We start from the raw sequence: 15,306 nt of genomic DNA, 5'->3' as shown, positions 1-15,306 counted from the left end.
CCTGTCAGCAATATTTGACACAGGTGATTCTCCTCCTTGAAGAACTTTCTTTGCTTTGTTTCCAGGACCCCACATTCTTTTGATTTTCCTTCTAGTTCACTGGCCATTTCTCTTTATCATTCTTCATGGGTTCCCCATTAAGTCCCTGATCTCTAAATGTTCAAGTACCTATGGGATTGATCCTTGGATCTCATCTCTTCTCTATCCACCCTCATTCTCTTAGGGATCACATCCAGTCTTGCAATTTTAAATTACATCTGCATTCTGACAATCCTCAAACTTCCATTTCTCACAAGAATCTCTCCCCCAGCTCCAGAGATGGAACTTGCTCAAGGTGTCCACTTGAATGTCTAAAGTCATTAGACTCTGCAAATCTAAAACCCACTGCTGAAGTCACCACCAAATCCTGCTCCTCCTCAGTCTTTCCCATTTCAGTTAATAGTAACTCTATCCTCCTTACTGCTCGGGCCAAAATCTTTGACTTCACCTGAGATTTCTCTTTCTTTCATATATCCATGCAAGAAAATCTTCTTGACTCAACTTCTAAAACATATACACAGTTAAAAAAATTCTCACTACCCTCACTCCATCTGTACTAGTCAAAAGCATTATCCTGGGTTATTGCAATGACCCTGTAGTTGGTCTCTCTGTTTCAGACCTCTGCCCCTTCCTCCCAATACTATTTTCAACATAGCAACCCAAACAATTCTTTTAAAAAATAAGTTGGATCATATCACACTTCTGCTCAAATCCTCCAAATGACTTTGCATCTCAGAGTAGAACCACAGTTCCTTCCAATGACTGACAAGGTCCAAAACAAAATGACTTTCGTTGCCTCTCTGACCTCATCTCCTGCTCTCAGCCACCTCCCTCACTCCATTCCATACAAAGTTGCTACCCTTCAAATATTTCAGGCATTCCCCTGCCTCAAGACCATTGCATTTAATGTTCCCCTTGCCTGTTCTCTTCCTCCAGATTACCTGCATAGTGTACTCCCCTTTTCAAGTCTTCACTCAACTCCTCCTCAGTGAACCATCTTTGAAATTTCTATTTACTCTCCAGCCTTCCCTGTACCCTTTCCCACCCAACTCTTTCCCATGCCATGTTCACCATCTTATATACTGTATATTTTACTTTTGTGTTTATTGTATATCTGGCCCCTCTAGAATATCAACTCCACACAGGCAGGAGTTCTTATGTGGTTTGTTCACCAACACATCATAGTGTCTAGCTCAGTGCCTGACACAGTCAACCCTCAGTATATGCTCATTAAATGAGCAAGCAAATGAGGTTCTCAGGCCCCAGCTCAAACTGGAAACCTTAAATTTACACTCTCATGCTCTCTACTTAGTCTAGGGAGACAGTGAAGGTGGACTGTAGAACGGATTGAAGTAGTGGCTGGACAAGCATGTTAGGGGGAATATAGGTGAGTTGTGGTTATTAGTGATAAAGTCATTCACGGGATCACCATGGTAACCAGTCTCGGTAAGGAAAAAAAACGAAGGCACAAAAGGAGATGACAGACCAGGTGAAAATGCTATATTTTAGGGTACGAGGAGTTCTGTGAGGCTGAAGATTAAAGACTTAGAAAGATACAAAGTCGTGGTCACAGAGTGAGATTCAGAGTTCAAATATCAGAGGTATGTCCATTATTGGTGTTGACAAGGTACAATGTATCCAGATATGAGTGACTGAGGGCTATGAGATAGGGCATCTCTGTAGACAATGAAGCACCTTAGGTTCCTGGAAGAAGTCTCCATCTCTTTACTTGTCTTCTTTTCCCTCTGGAAAATCAGTCATTCCTGGGCCATAACTGCTGTCTGTGGCCTGAAATTCCCAAATCTGCACCACAATGAACTCCAATTCCACATTTCCAGTTGCTCCCTTATAGATGAGAAGTTTCCTTACTGGTCCATAAGCTCCCTGAGGAATTAAATGGTAACTCATTCACTAACATTTATACTCCAGCACCTAATCTACTGCCTGCTTACTGGTAGGTAGTCAGTAATTTTTTTTCAATGAATGCCTCATATGTACATCCATTTCATGTACATGTCAAATAGTTTATAATTTTTCCAAATATGTTTATAAGCATACATAAACAAGCATGTCTGTGTATGTGAGACAAAATGCAAACAATCATTATTGAGGTGTACTAAATCATGTCAATTTTTAATTTTTTCTATATAATTTTTGGCATTTCTTGAATCTTTATGATTAGTATATTTTGCTTTTAAAATCTGGTCAGGAGCCATTTTCTTTTTTTTTAAGTAAAGAGATGCTAAGTTTATTATCGTCAAATCAAAGTCACCTCCATTCTTCCTGTACTTGGGCTGGAAACTTTGGCATTGTCTTCAAAGCCTGCTTCTCCTACATAATCATATTCCATCATTTACGAAGTTCTACATGTTCCTCCTTAGTCTTTATCTCTTGCTTCCCATTTCCTCTGCCTCCATTATTTGCCTAGGCGGCCAATACCTCACACTTGGTATCTCAGCCCGGGCAGGCGGTGTTCTCCTGCAGTAAGCAATTTAAACTCCCGGTGGCAAAGAGCAGTAAAGGTTTGTTTCCCCCTCATGATACACGCTCATTATGGGTTGCTTGGGAGTTCTGCTCCTTGTCTACATACTCTGGGACCTAAAGCTGATCAGACAGACAATATCTGGAGCCTGACAGTCACTGGGGCAGAGAACAAGAGCGCTCAGGAGGATCTCATGCTGGCAGGCAGCCACTTTCACCTAGGGGTGACACACATCTGCTCACAACTCATTGGCGAGAGTACTCACATGGGAGCCAAGAAGTGGAATCATGCCATGTGCCTGATAGGAAGGAGAAATGGAAATATTTAGCAAACAGAATTAATATATACACTTGTAGAGCGCCTACACTTGAAAAAGCCTCCTGCCTCAAAACTATCCTGTTTACCTGGCCTCCTGGGTCACTGGTTTAAAGTCACAAGGATTAGGCTCCAGACTTAACCCCTCATTTATTAGTTGAGTGATCACAGTGATTTAATTTCCTCAGATCATTGTTTAGTAATAACTTCTCCCTACCTAGATTTCTGAGAATACATAAAATATTGAATGTGAACTCTTACACAAATTTACAGTAACAAGTTGAAATAACCTAACGCAACATTAATTCAATGGCTGGCTCATGAAGCTGATGGCATTTTTTATGACACATACTACGATGCCTGGGGGTGTTGGAGGTGGGAGGAGATTATCTCCAATGAGGCTCCTCAGTGCTGTAAAGCACTTTCTTTGCTGTCATCTGAGGAGGTGCTTTTGGATGGCCTGCATCATGCTTTACTTAGAATGCTACCCCCTTCAGTCAGCTTTGTGCACCCTGCCTCTTACCGTGAAACCCTCAGGTCACATGGCCTGAACTGTCATGGGCGTCCGTGTGAAGAGACCACCAAACAGGCTTTGTGTGAGCAACATGGCTGTTTATTTCACCTGGGTGCAGGCGGGCTGAGTCCGAAAAGAGAGTCAGCAAAGGGAGATAAGGGTGAGGCCGTTTTACAGGATTTGGGTAGGTAAAGGAAAATTATAGTCAAAGGGGGGTTGTTCTCTGGCGGGCAGGAGTGGGGGTCACAAGGTGCTCAGTGGGGGAGCTTTTTGAGCCAGGATGAGCCAGGAAAAAGAACTTCACAAGATAATATCATCGCTTAAGGCAAGGACTGGCCATTTTCACATCTTTTGTGGTGGAATGTCATCGGTTAAGGCGAGTTTTAACCTCTTAAAACTCCCCAACTCTGGTGCCAACTTGGACAACATTCTTTTATGCACTCCTTTTTAGTTATCCCCACCTGCCCAGTTCCCTTATTAGGCCGAGACATTTTAACTAAATTATCTGCTTCCCTGACTATTCCTAGGCTACAGCCACACCTCATTGCTGCCTTTTCCCCCAGTTCAAAGCCTCCTTCACATCCTCCCCTCAGATCCCCCCACCTTACCCCACAAGTATAGGATACCTCTACTCCCTCCTTGGCGACTGATCATGCACCCTTTACCATCTCATTAAAACCTAATCACCCTTACCCCACTCAATGCCAATATCCCATCCCGCAGCATGCTTTAAAAAGATTACAGCCTGTTATCACGCACCTGCTACAGCATGGCCTTTTAACGCCTGTAAACTCCCCTTACAATTCCCCCATTTTATCTGTCCTAAAACCAGACAAGGCTTACAGGTTAGTTCAAGATCTGTACCTTATCAACCAAATTGTCTTGCCTATCCACCCCATAGCGCCAAACCCATATACTCTGCTATCCTCAATACCTCCCTCCACAACCCAGTATTCTGTTCTGGATCTCAAACATACTTTCATTACTATTCCTTTACACCCTTCATCCCAGCCTCTCTTCACTTTCACTGAGACTGACCCTGACACCCATCAGGCTCAGCAAATTACCTAGGCTCTACTGCTGCAAGGCCTCACGGACAGCCCCCATTACTTCAGTACCTTGTGTCTTCCATTTAGTTTTTCAATTCATACAAAACCGCATCTAGGCCATCACCAATCATTCAATACGACAAATGTTTCTTCTCACGACCCCACAATATCACCCCTTACCACAAAATCTTCCTTCCGCTTAATCTCTCCCACTCTAGGTTCCCACACCGCCCCTAATCCCGCTTGAAGCAGCCCTGAGAAACATCGCCCATTCTCTCTCCATGCCACCCCAAAAATTTTCGCCGCCCCAACGCTTACTGCAATACTATTTTGTTTTATTTTTCTTATTAATATAAGAAGGCAGGAATGTCAGGCCTCTGAGCCCAAGCCAAGCCATTGCATCCCCTGTGACTTGCACGTATATACGCCCAGATGGCCTGAAGTAACTGAAGAATCAAAAAAGAAGTGCAAATGCCCTGCCCCGCCTTAACCGATGACATTGAACCACAAAAGAAGTGAAAATGGCCAGTCTTTGCCTTAAGCGATGATATTATCTTGTGAAGTTCCTTTTCCTGGCTCATCCTGGCTCAAAAAGCTCCCCCACTGAGCACCTTGTGACCCCCACTCCTGCCCGCCAGAGAACAACCCCCCTTTGACTATAATTTTCCTTTACCTACCCAAATCCTATAAAACAGCCCCACCCTTATCTCCCTTTGCTGACTCTCTTTTCGGACTCAGCCCGCCTGCACCCAGGTGAAATAAGCAGCCATGTTGCTCACACAAAGCCTGTTTGGTGGTCTCTTCACACGGACGCGCATGACATGAACTACTTGCAATAACCATCTTTTTCCCTTTGTACTGTTCTCTTATTCTGTTCTCTCTCTTAGGACATTTCGCTTGCTACCTAAAGAAGTACCCTCTTCCCAAAGGCATCTGGCCACCTTCTTCCTGTTATGGAATATCTCTGTATCATCTCCCACCACAATCCGTGGCAATGCTGCCTGATGTCAACCCAATGCGTACACTCCCTTGCCTGTGAACTTTGCTTATGCTAGTCTCCACTCCATAAATACCATCCCGCATCTTCTCTTGCTTTTCAAGCTCCACTTCCTCTACATTTTTCCCTGCTACCACAGTGAATGCTATGGTTGAAAGTTGATTTTTCTGCACTTAATGCTTACATTTGGAATTTATTGCTTCCTTCCAAATCATTTCACATGTGTCTATTTTGCATCTCCAGAAATCGTGCTAGAGATTTCTAACACATTCCATTCCTGTGAGATTCTTTAGTTCCCTCCCCCAACCCCCCAACTCCCCACTAGGTACAGAGGCTGGACTGAGGAGACTCAAGCGCAGGCTCAAAACAGAAACAATTTCCTTCAGTCTCTGAGTACAAAAGCAAAACTATTCAGGGACCAGCATGCTCACCCTGGGGGGAAAGCATTTTCAATATCACATGTCATTTGAAACTTAACCCAACAACTACATCAAATGAGTCATCTTTGAAATACAAAGGAAAGTTGAGTTGCTTCATAGGGCAGCAAGGCCTTGATGCTACCACCAGTGATTCTCACAGGTTGGGATTAAGAGCAGATATTCCTCAGTTTTTAAGGCTAGGTTTAGCAGCTGGCTATAGGGTCCAGGCACAGAGTGAAGAAAACAGAGTACTGAAGAACACCCCCCTGAAAGCAACTGTTTGTTCATGAAACAAGCAAAAAGAGACACACTCACCTTTGCTGAAACTCACTCTAGAGGAACACAACATGCATAACTGTGGCACTAGCGAGACAGACAGATCATGCCTGGGGCTCCAGCCCCTAATGCAATCTACCCAGCTGGAGGAGACACAAAGAATTGTTAAGGCGCTAAATCTGACAACACACCAGCAACAAGATGAACACCCAGAACGCAGTGACTGCTGGAGGGTTTGTAGGCACCCAGGCCGAACAGATGGAACATGGAGTCATGGAAGGGCAGAGACACACAAACATCACGGCTTCCTGAAAAAGAAGCCTTTTATGTCAGCCTCAGAGGCATTGCATTCTTGGAAAGTTGTTCGTGTCACTTTGAAGTTTGTCACATTCAAGAGAAGCAAAGAAATATATGATGGGTGATTGCCCATTATTTTCAGAGGAAATGCATCTCAAACTGTGGACCTTTTATCTCCCCTTCATAGCTAATTTCCACTTACCATCTGCATGGATCTCTTGTGTCAAACAAAAAGAGAAGTGTGGGAATGTGTGAGTGCTTAGTAAGTTGATGGGCTCTTCAGGGAACTAGCCACACAAATGCACTCTTTCTTTTTTTTTTTTTTTTTAATTATTATACTTTAAGTTCTAAGGTACATGTGCACAACATGCAGTTTTGTTATATATGTATACATGTGCCATGTTGGTGTGCTGCACCCATTAACTCATCATTTACATTAGGTATATCTCCTAATGCTATCCCTCCCTCCTTCCCTCCTCCCCACAATAGGACCCGGTGTGTGATGTTTCCCCTCCTGTGTCCAGGTGATCTCGTAAGTTCAATTCCCACCTATGAGTGAGAACATGCGGTATTTGGTTTTCTGTTCTTGCGATAGTTTGCTGAGAATGATGGTTTCCAGCTGCATCCATGTCCCTACAAAGGACACGAACTCATCCTTTTTTATGGCTGCATAGTATTCCATGGTGTCTATGTGCCACATTTTCTCAATCCAGTTTGTCACTGATGGACATTTGGGTTGATTCCAAGTCTTTGCTATTGTGAATAGTGCCGCAATAAACATACATGTGCATGTGTCTTTATAGCAGCATGAATTATAATCCCTTGGGTATATACCCAGTAATGGGATGACTGGGTCAAATGGTATTTCTAGCTCTAGATCCTTGAGGAATCGCCACACTGTTTTCCACAATGGTTGAACTAGTTTACAGTCCCACCAACAGTGTAAAAGTGTTCCTATTTCTCCACGTCCTCTCCAGCACCTGTTGTTTCCTGATTTTTTAATGATTGCCATTCGAACTGGTGTGAGATGGTAACTCATTGTGGTTTTGATTTGCATTTCTCTGATGGCAAGTGATGATGAGCATTTTTTCATGTGTCTGTTGGCTGTAAGAATGTCTTCTTTTGAGAAGTGGCTGTTCATATCCTTTGCCCACTTTTTGATGGGATTGTTTGGTTTTTTCTTGTAAATTTGATCGAGTTCTTCATAGGTTCTTGATATTAGCCCTTTGTCAGATGAGCAAATTGCAAAAATTTTCTCCCACTCTGTAAGTTGCCTGTTCACTCTGATGGTAGTTTCTTTTGCTGTGCAGAAGCTCTTTAGTTTAATTAGATCCCATTTGTCAATTTTGGCTTTTGTTGCCGTTGCTTTTGGTGTTTTAGACATGAAGTCCTTGCCCATGCCCATGTCCTCAATGGATAGAGACACAAAAAACCCTCCAAAAAATCAATGAATCCAGGAGCTGGTTTTTTGAAAAGATGAACAAAATTGATACACCACTAGCAAGACTAATAAAGAAGAAAAGACAGAAGAATCAAATAGACACAATGAAAAATGATAAAGGGGATATCACAAACACACTCTTTCTAACAGCTGCCATCTCTGTTCAAGGGGAAAATCTAAAACTGATACTACCTTGAAACTGATTCATAGTAAACATGTTCCCTTCATGTTTTCTTTATGTCTGGGGGCACATTAGCAGTTTAATTTTTATTGAATTATAATTAGCAAAAGGTGATTTATTTTAGAAACTTTCCAAATTAGGGAAATTAAAGATTTTTCCCCAGTAATTTTTTGTGTGTAATTTTCCTTGAGTTTTCGTTTATCTTTTAATGCTTCAGCAAATGAACAAACAACCTTTAAAAATCCCTCTTGTGGAGAAGCAACTGTTGACAAATTTCTACTGATGTGACAGAAATCACTCTGCAAAAAATACTGTAAATTATGGATGGTCGCTTTTGGATGCTATGTCTCACAAAAGATGAATAATCAGTTAGAGAATGGAGATGGGGAAAATGAAAAAGAAATCCCCACTTTCAGTTTTTAATTTCCAGTTAACAAACACAATATTTCTTTTAAAACAAAGGTTAATGAAAAGAAGCATAGGCCAGGCGCAGTGGCTCACGCCTGTAATCCCAGCACTTTGGGAAGCCGAGGCGGGCGGATCATGAGGTCAAGAGATTAAGACCATCCTGGCCAACATGGTGAAACCCTGTCTCTACTAAAAATACAAAAATTAGTTGGGCCTGGTGCCACGCACCTGTAGTCCCAGCTACTTGGGAGGCTGAGGCAGGAGAACTGCTTGAACCTGGGATGCAGAGGTTACAGTGAGCAGAGATCATACCACTGCACTCCAATCTGGCGACAGAGCGAGACTCCGTCTCAAAAAGAAGAAGAAAAAAAGGCTGGGTGCTGTGGCTCATGCCTGTAATCCCAGCACTTTAGGAGGCTGAGGAGGGTGGATCACCTGAGGTCAGAAGTTCAAGACCAGCCTGGCCAACATGGTGAAACCCTATCTCTATTAAAAATGCAAAACTTAGTTGGGTGTGGTGGCTGGTGGCGGGCACCTGTAATCCCAGCTACTTGGGAGGCTGAGGCAGGAGAACCATTTGAACCTGGGAGGCAGAGGTTGTGGTGAGCTGAGATTGTACCACTACACTCCAGCCTGGGAGACAAGAGTGAAACTCTGTCTCAAAAAAAAAAAAAAAAAGCATAAATAATTTTTATTCTGTGAATCTGTGAAGCTGTCTTTCAAGTTATGGTCCCCAATTCTTTCCGTTTCAATCTGTAAGTCATAAAGACCAGATACATTGTCAATAACAATCTTTTATTTATACAAACTGTGCAGAAAAGTTTATAGGTGATAATTGATCCTTTATCCTATGAGCCACAAAAATTAAGCCTCAAAGTTGAGCCACCGTACTGTCTAAAAGGCAAAAACTTATTTTAGAAATGGCCCATATGGCTACAGTTTGAGCTTTTAGTACTGACAGGCAGCTATGGGGAGCCAGATGGTGACATAGGTAGCATTCCAACATCATACATCTTCTTCATTAAATTAAGTTTTCATATAAGAAACTTTAAATATAATGGGATACAATTATCTTGGGAATCGCAAACATGCAATGTGCCTTGCTGTTTATTTTATTTGTGTCCTATTTTGGTACATAATTATTAACTAGAATTGTGGAATATGTTAGATGCAATCATATATTTGATAATATTGGTGGAATGTTAATTACCTATTATATGATTATTAAATGAATTTCCCTGTGTTAGGCAAATATAAATGGAGAAAAGACAAATATAATCAAAATATCCCAACCTAGACAAAGGGTTAGTCAATCAGGACTAAGTTTTGCTGCATATATTAGAAACCTTAAATAACAGTGCATAAAGAAGATATTTTTCACTGAAGAAACAGAAATTCAGAGGCTGATGATCCAGGACTGGAAAGGAAGCCCCAGGGTCTTTAGGGACCAGCCTTCTTCAACCCTCCATGCCATCATCTTTAGTGTGCGGTTTGCATCCTCAAGGATGGCATCATGGCCCAAGATGGTGCAGTGCTGTGTACAGTGCTGTGTTTCAAGCCTGAAGAAGAGTGGTAGGCATGGCTGAAATGGCACCAGTCTCATTACCAAGGCTTCCTCAGAAGTTCCAACCAATGCCTTCTGTTTGTATTTCATTAGCCACTCCTTTCCCAGGGAAGAAAACTGGGAAATATAGTTGTTTTCAGCTAAGGATTTGGCTGCCTCCCAAAAAACAAATGGCCCACAGGAATTCTGGTAGTAAGGAATAGAAGGAGAATGGATATTGGGGAGAGAACAAAAAGTGTCTGCCACAGGTTTAAAGAATCCCATTTACGAAAATGAGTATGGATACAGGGGCCAGAATAGCTAGATGTTCTTGTGGAGTAAACATCAAAACAAGGCAAGGGAAGTCTTTGGGCCAATATGAGGAAGGACAAAAGAATTTCAGCATTCGAGAGTCAGAGGATTTCCAATAAGAAATGAAGGAGTCACTGATCAATTGCTAATGGTCACCTTGCCTTTGTGAGAGCTAAGGAAAGAACTAATTGCTGATTCTTAACCAACATCCACAACATCAAGAAACAGAGTGATAAAACAAAGAAGGCTCCATGCCAACTCAGGCATTTCTCAAGCGTCTGGGAGATGTCAAGCAGGCCTGATCCTGCAGTTCCATACCTTCTCTAAGAAGGCCACTTTTAGAGACTATGCAAGGCCAGGCATCTAGAGTGGGTCTGAAACAGGCACCTGTCATTGCACCCATTGTTTTCTATACTGGGTGACCCTCAGGCCTGCAGAGCATTCACTGAGAAGTAAAAGCCCATGCATCATGGGGCAAAGAGGGTCTTCCCTACGTCCTGGCCGCTATCACATTCCAACAGACGGACTTCTGCCTTAAGAGCCTGGATGTCAAAAATGCATACCTGAGGAGCCGGTCTGTGGTGGGAGGTGGGGCCAGGTAATAGGGGGTTGGAATAAGCTCTTCCTGCTGCTCAAGCAGCCATGCCCTTTCTTGGAGTTCTCTAATGTTCTGAGAGTCTGGGTTGAAATCAAAGCCAGATGCCCCAGGTAGACTAGAGTTGCAGGGTCTCTGAGCCCAAACAAAATGCAATGATGGAGGAGAGGCCTGGAGTACCCAGAACATCTGGCATTCAAGATCAAGCAGTTTAGAATAAGGTGAAGCTACATCTTGAGGGGTTTAATCACCACATAGGGCTCATTTGTACATTTTTAGAAAGTGGCTTACACCTTCTTAAACTTTGCTCAGATCTCCTTTCCTGCAAGTCAGGGGTTCCCTCCTCACTCGCCTCTCCCGGGCATTATTCCAAACATCAAGAATAGTATTTGTTTCCTAAGGCTGCCATAACAAAATACCATAAACTAGGTGGCTTAAAACAATAGAAATCTATTCTGTCACAGTTCTGGAGGTCAGAAGTCCAAAATCAAGGTGCTGGCAGGTGTGGCTCTTCCTGCAGGCTCTGAAGGAGAATTGTTTCACACTTCTCTCCTAGCTTTTGGTGGCTACTGGCAATTCTTAGTATTCCTTGGCTTGTAAACATATCACTTTGATATCTGCCTCTACATTCATCCAAACTTTCCCTTTCTATGTCTCTAAAGACCCTCTGTCATTGAATTTAGAGCTCACCCTAAATCCAGGTTGACTTAATGCCAAGAGTCTTAACTTAATAAAATCTTCAAAGACCCTGTTTTCAAATAAAGTCACAGTCCCAGACACTGGAGGTTAGAACTTGGACTATTCAACCCACTATGAGAAATAAAAACAAAATAGCAAACCAGAATAAGCCAAATTCTCTCATCTCTCAAAATTTTAAAGTATGAGCTGCCCAAAATTGTGATTTCAATAGTATTAATGCTATGAGTCTCTGACACAATCTTTCCTTTCTGCTAAAATACATATGGAGACACCAGAAAAACATAAAAATTAAAAAATAAATTACATAACCACAGAGGCCAAAAATAAGTTAGCAACTTTTTGCCAGAATCTAGGAGCATGTCTACCAGCTTCAAAGCCTATGAAGCTTGTTTGAGAAAATTGGCTGGTGGTTTACACTCTGCCCTTTGAAACCAAGAGCCATGCTAGTCTGGAAGTGGCAGTATGTCAGGAGGTCCTCAAACCTCCCCTACATTTGACAATTCACTAGCAAGACTCCAAAGACTCAGCATATAGTTGTAGTCAGAGGTATGAGCTATAACAACAAAAGGGTACCAAGCACATTCAGCAAAGTCAAAAGGCCCCTGGGGTGAAGTAAGAGGGAAAGCAGGCACAGGTTTCCAAGATTTCTTACCCAGTGGAAACACACTGGGCATGTTTAATTTCCCCAGCAACAAGCCATCACAACATGCGTGAAATGTAGCCAACCAGGGAGGCTTGTTAGACTCAATGACCAAGGCTTTTGCTGGGGGATGTCCCCATATGCAACCTCCTGCCCGGCACACACCCAAACTGTAAACTCTCAGAAGGAAAGGAGGTGTTCAGCATAAACCACCTTGTGTGTAAAAACAGTTTGGGCACGGTGAGCCACTCTTATCAGTTCATAGTGGGAATCTAGGTTCCCAGATGAGAGCCAAGGGCCACCCTTTGAAGCAGGCCTTTTCAAGGACAGAAGTTTAGTTCTACTCTGCTAACTCTTTTCTGCATAGGAAGGTTGAGAAAAGATTGTGCCTTCCTTCCCCCTGTGTCTTCCCTGACCCAGAGATGCAAAGTGTCAGGAAACAACCACCACCCCCAGGCTCTGCAGGATGCTTTGAAGCAGGTAGGGTTTGGAGCTTGCCTTTATACCCTCAGGCTCCTTTCTACCTATGTCCATTTAGAAACCAAGACTGTGTTACTCAAAAGTAAATAGAAGAGAGGAAGGGGACCATAGAAACCCCTTGCATTCCAATAGGTAGGGTCGCTACACATGACAGGGTCTAGGTAGAAACAGGGATGGTAGGGTGCTGGGAGCAGTGTAGACTCTTTTCCCCTGTATCGCATGAAAAGATCATGACCAGGCTGGGGATGGGGAGCAAGTGGTAATAGAGAAGAACCAATGTCATCCCTGCAGAATCAGTGTTTGCCTCTTTTTTTTTTTTTTTTGGATAGTCTGTCTCTGTTGCCCAGGCTGGAGTGCAGTGGTGCAATCTAGGCTCACTTGTAACATCTGCCTCCTGTACTCAAGCCATCCTACTACCTGAACCTCCCAAGTAGCTGGCACTACAGGTGCACGCCAAAATGCCCAGCTAATTTTTGCATTTTGTGTAGAAACAGGCTTTTGCTGTGTTGCCCAGGCTGGTCTTGAACTCCTGAACTCAAGTGATCCAGCTGCTTTGGCCTCCCAACGTGCTGGGATTACAGGAGTAAGCCACCCCGCTCGGCCAGAATCAGTGTTTTTCAAACATGCTGCTATGTGCCCTGAGATTCCCCAAAAATATCTCCCACTACAGGGAGAAAGGACAGGTCAAAGGATGGGCTCAGCACATCTCCAAAACTCATTCAGGACAAGTCCACTTTTTCCTATTTGCAATAACAAGCTTATACATAATTTTTCATATATGAAATAGGCTTCTTGACAAAAAAGAATAAGCAATTTAAAATCATTGCACTAGATGAGTGTCTGCCAGACAGTGGGAAGTGTTTTAGTTACTGAGACATCAACTAAGCTGCAGGCACAGAACTAGGAGGGAGATTGTATTAGCACCAAGCAGACAATGAAAGCAGACCACTCTTACCTTTTCTTTGGAAAACACCAAGCCTGATAACCTGGTTACCCACAGAGGAAGTAAATCTTCTCTTCTGCAAATACAAATGCTAGAAAATGACAGAAAAATAACTAGTGGTTTTTAAGCTCTTAGACATGAGTTCCATCAAGTAGATGATGAAAGCTATAAACAACAACAAAAATGAACACACACTTGTGCAATACTCTGGTATAACAACTACAAAAGGTTCACAGATCCTCCTGAAGTTCGTATCCATGTTTAGAACCTCATAGAGCTTCAGAGCCCATTTTAAATGGAAAGACAGACCTAGTCCAGTTGTTACTCAGTTTTGAAACTAAAAGAAAGACATTCTTATAAATGCAATTATATGAAAATATTTATTCAACAAATATTAAATATCAAAAACGCTTTAGGGCCAGGGAAACTGTGAATAAGCAGACAAGTCAGTTTCTTTTGTAGAGCTTGTATCTTTTAAGAGGGAAACAGATGTAAACAGGAAAATAAATAAATGCCTGAGATAATGTCAAGTAACTGCTGTGAAAAAGGGCCTACTTGACAAGATGATCAAGTTTGAACTAAGATCCAAATGACTAGAATGAGCAAATCAAGTGAAAATCTAAATACGGAGCATTCCAGTAGCGGAAACAGCAAGTACCAATGCCCTGGGGTGGAAATGAGCCTGTTATGTTAAAAAATAGCACAGAAGTCCAGAGAGTAGGGTCAGTGAGGAGGAGATAAGGTTGCAGAAGAAGCAGGGCCAGATTCTGAAGCGTTCCAGGGGTCATGGTAGCCAATTAAGCTTACATCCTAAGTACAGTGGAAAGCTGTTGAAGAGTTTCAATAAAGAGAAACATTCTCCGATTTGCAATTTTTTCACAATTTTTTTTCTTGTGGTAAATACACATAACAAAATATACTGACTTGACTATTTTTACATCTATAGTTCGGTAGTGTTAAATACATTCATAATGTTGCACAACCATCACCACTGTCCATCTCTAGAACTCTTTTCATTTGCAGAACTGAAACTCTGTACCCATTAAACAATAACTCCCCATTCCTCCCTCCTTCCAGTCCCTGGCAACCACCATTCTACTTTCTGTCTCTACAGTTTTTTTTAGGAGGGTCTTGCTCTATCACCCGGGCTGGAATACAATGGCACATTAGCCTTGAACTCCTAGGTTCAAGCAATCCTCTCACCTCAGCCTCGCAAGTAGCTGGGACTACAGGCACACACTACCACACCAAGCTAATTTTTTAAAGAGATTGGTCATGCTATGTTGCCCAGGCTGGTCTCAAACTCCCAGCCTTCAAGTGATCCTCCTGCCTCAGCCTCCCTGATCTCTGCAATTTTGATTGCTCTAAATATTTTATGTAAGTGGAATCAAGGAGTATTTGTCTTATTGTGACTGGCTTAGTTCACTCAGCATAATGTCTTCCAGGTTCACTTATGCTGTAGTATGTCAGATTTGCCTTCCTTTTTAAGGCAGAATAATATCCCATTGTATGTATATTTACTGCTGTCCTTTTGCTACTTGTTTTCTACATACCTTATAGCTTCTTTTTGTCCTTCATTTCCTTCATTACTTTCTCTGTATGTATTTAGTTGTTTTTTTAATAGTGAAGCATTTACATTTCTTTCTCATTTCCTTTTGTGTATATTCTATAGCTAC

The 15,306-nt window shown here is 42.3% G+C and overlaps 1 protein-coding gene across 1 annotated transcript in view; it reads right to left on the bottom strand.

The window, feature by feature from the left end:
- Window positions 1–1,517: 1,517 nt before the first annotated feature.
- Window positions 1,518–15,306, bottom strand: part of LOC105475697 (serine/threonine kinase 31) — a 297,831-nt gene continuing 284,042 nt past the window's right edge. Inside the window, exons 28-29 of the mRNA XM_011731172.3 lie at window positions 2,787–2,819; window positions 1,518–1,923 (exon numbers count right to left, since the gene is read on the bottom strand). The gene's annotated coding sequence lies outside the window, so the exon portion shown is untranslated. The remainder of the gene's footprint in view (window positions 1,924–2,786; window positions 2,820–15,306) is intronic.

Source organism: Macaca nemestrina, chromosome 4 (genome assembly GCF_043159975.1).
Source record: "Macaca nemestrina isolate mMacNem1 chromosome 4, mMacNem.hap1, whole genome shotgun sequence".
Classification (NCBI taxonomy): Eukaryota; Metazoa; Chordata; class Mammalia; order Primates; family Cercopithecidae; genus Macaca; species Macaca nemestrina.
Note: the sequence above shows the minus strand (reverse complement) of the source record. Positions and strands in the feature narration are given on the sequence as shown.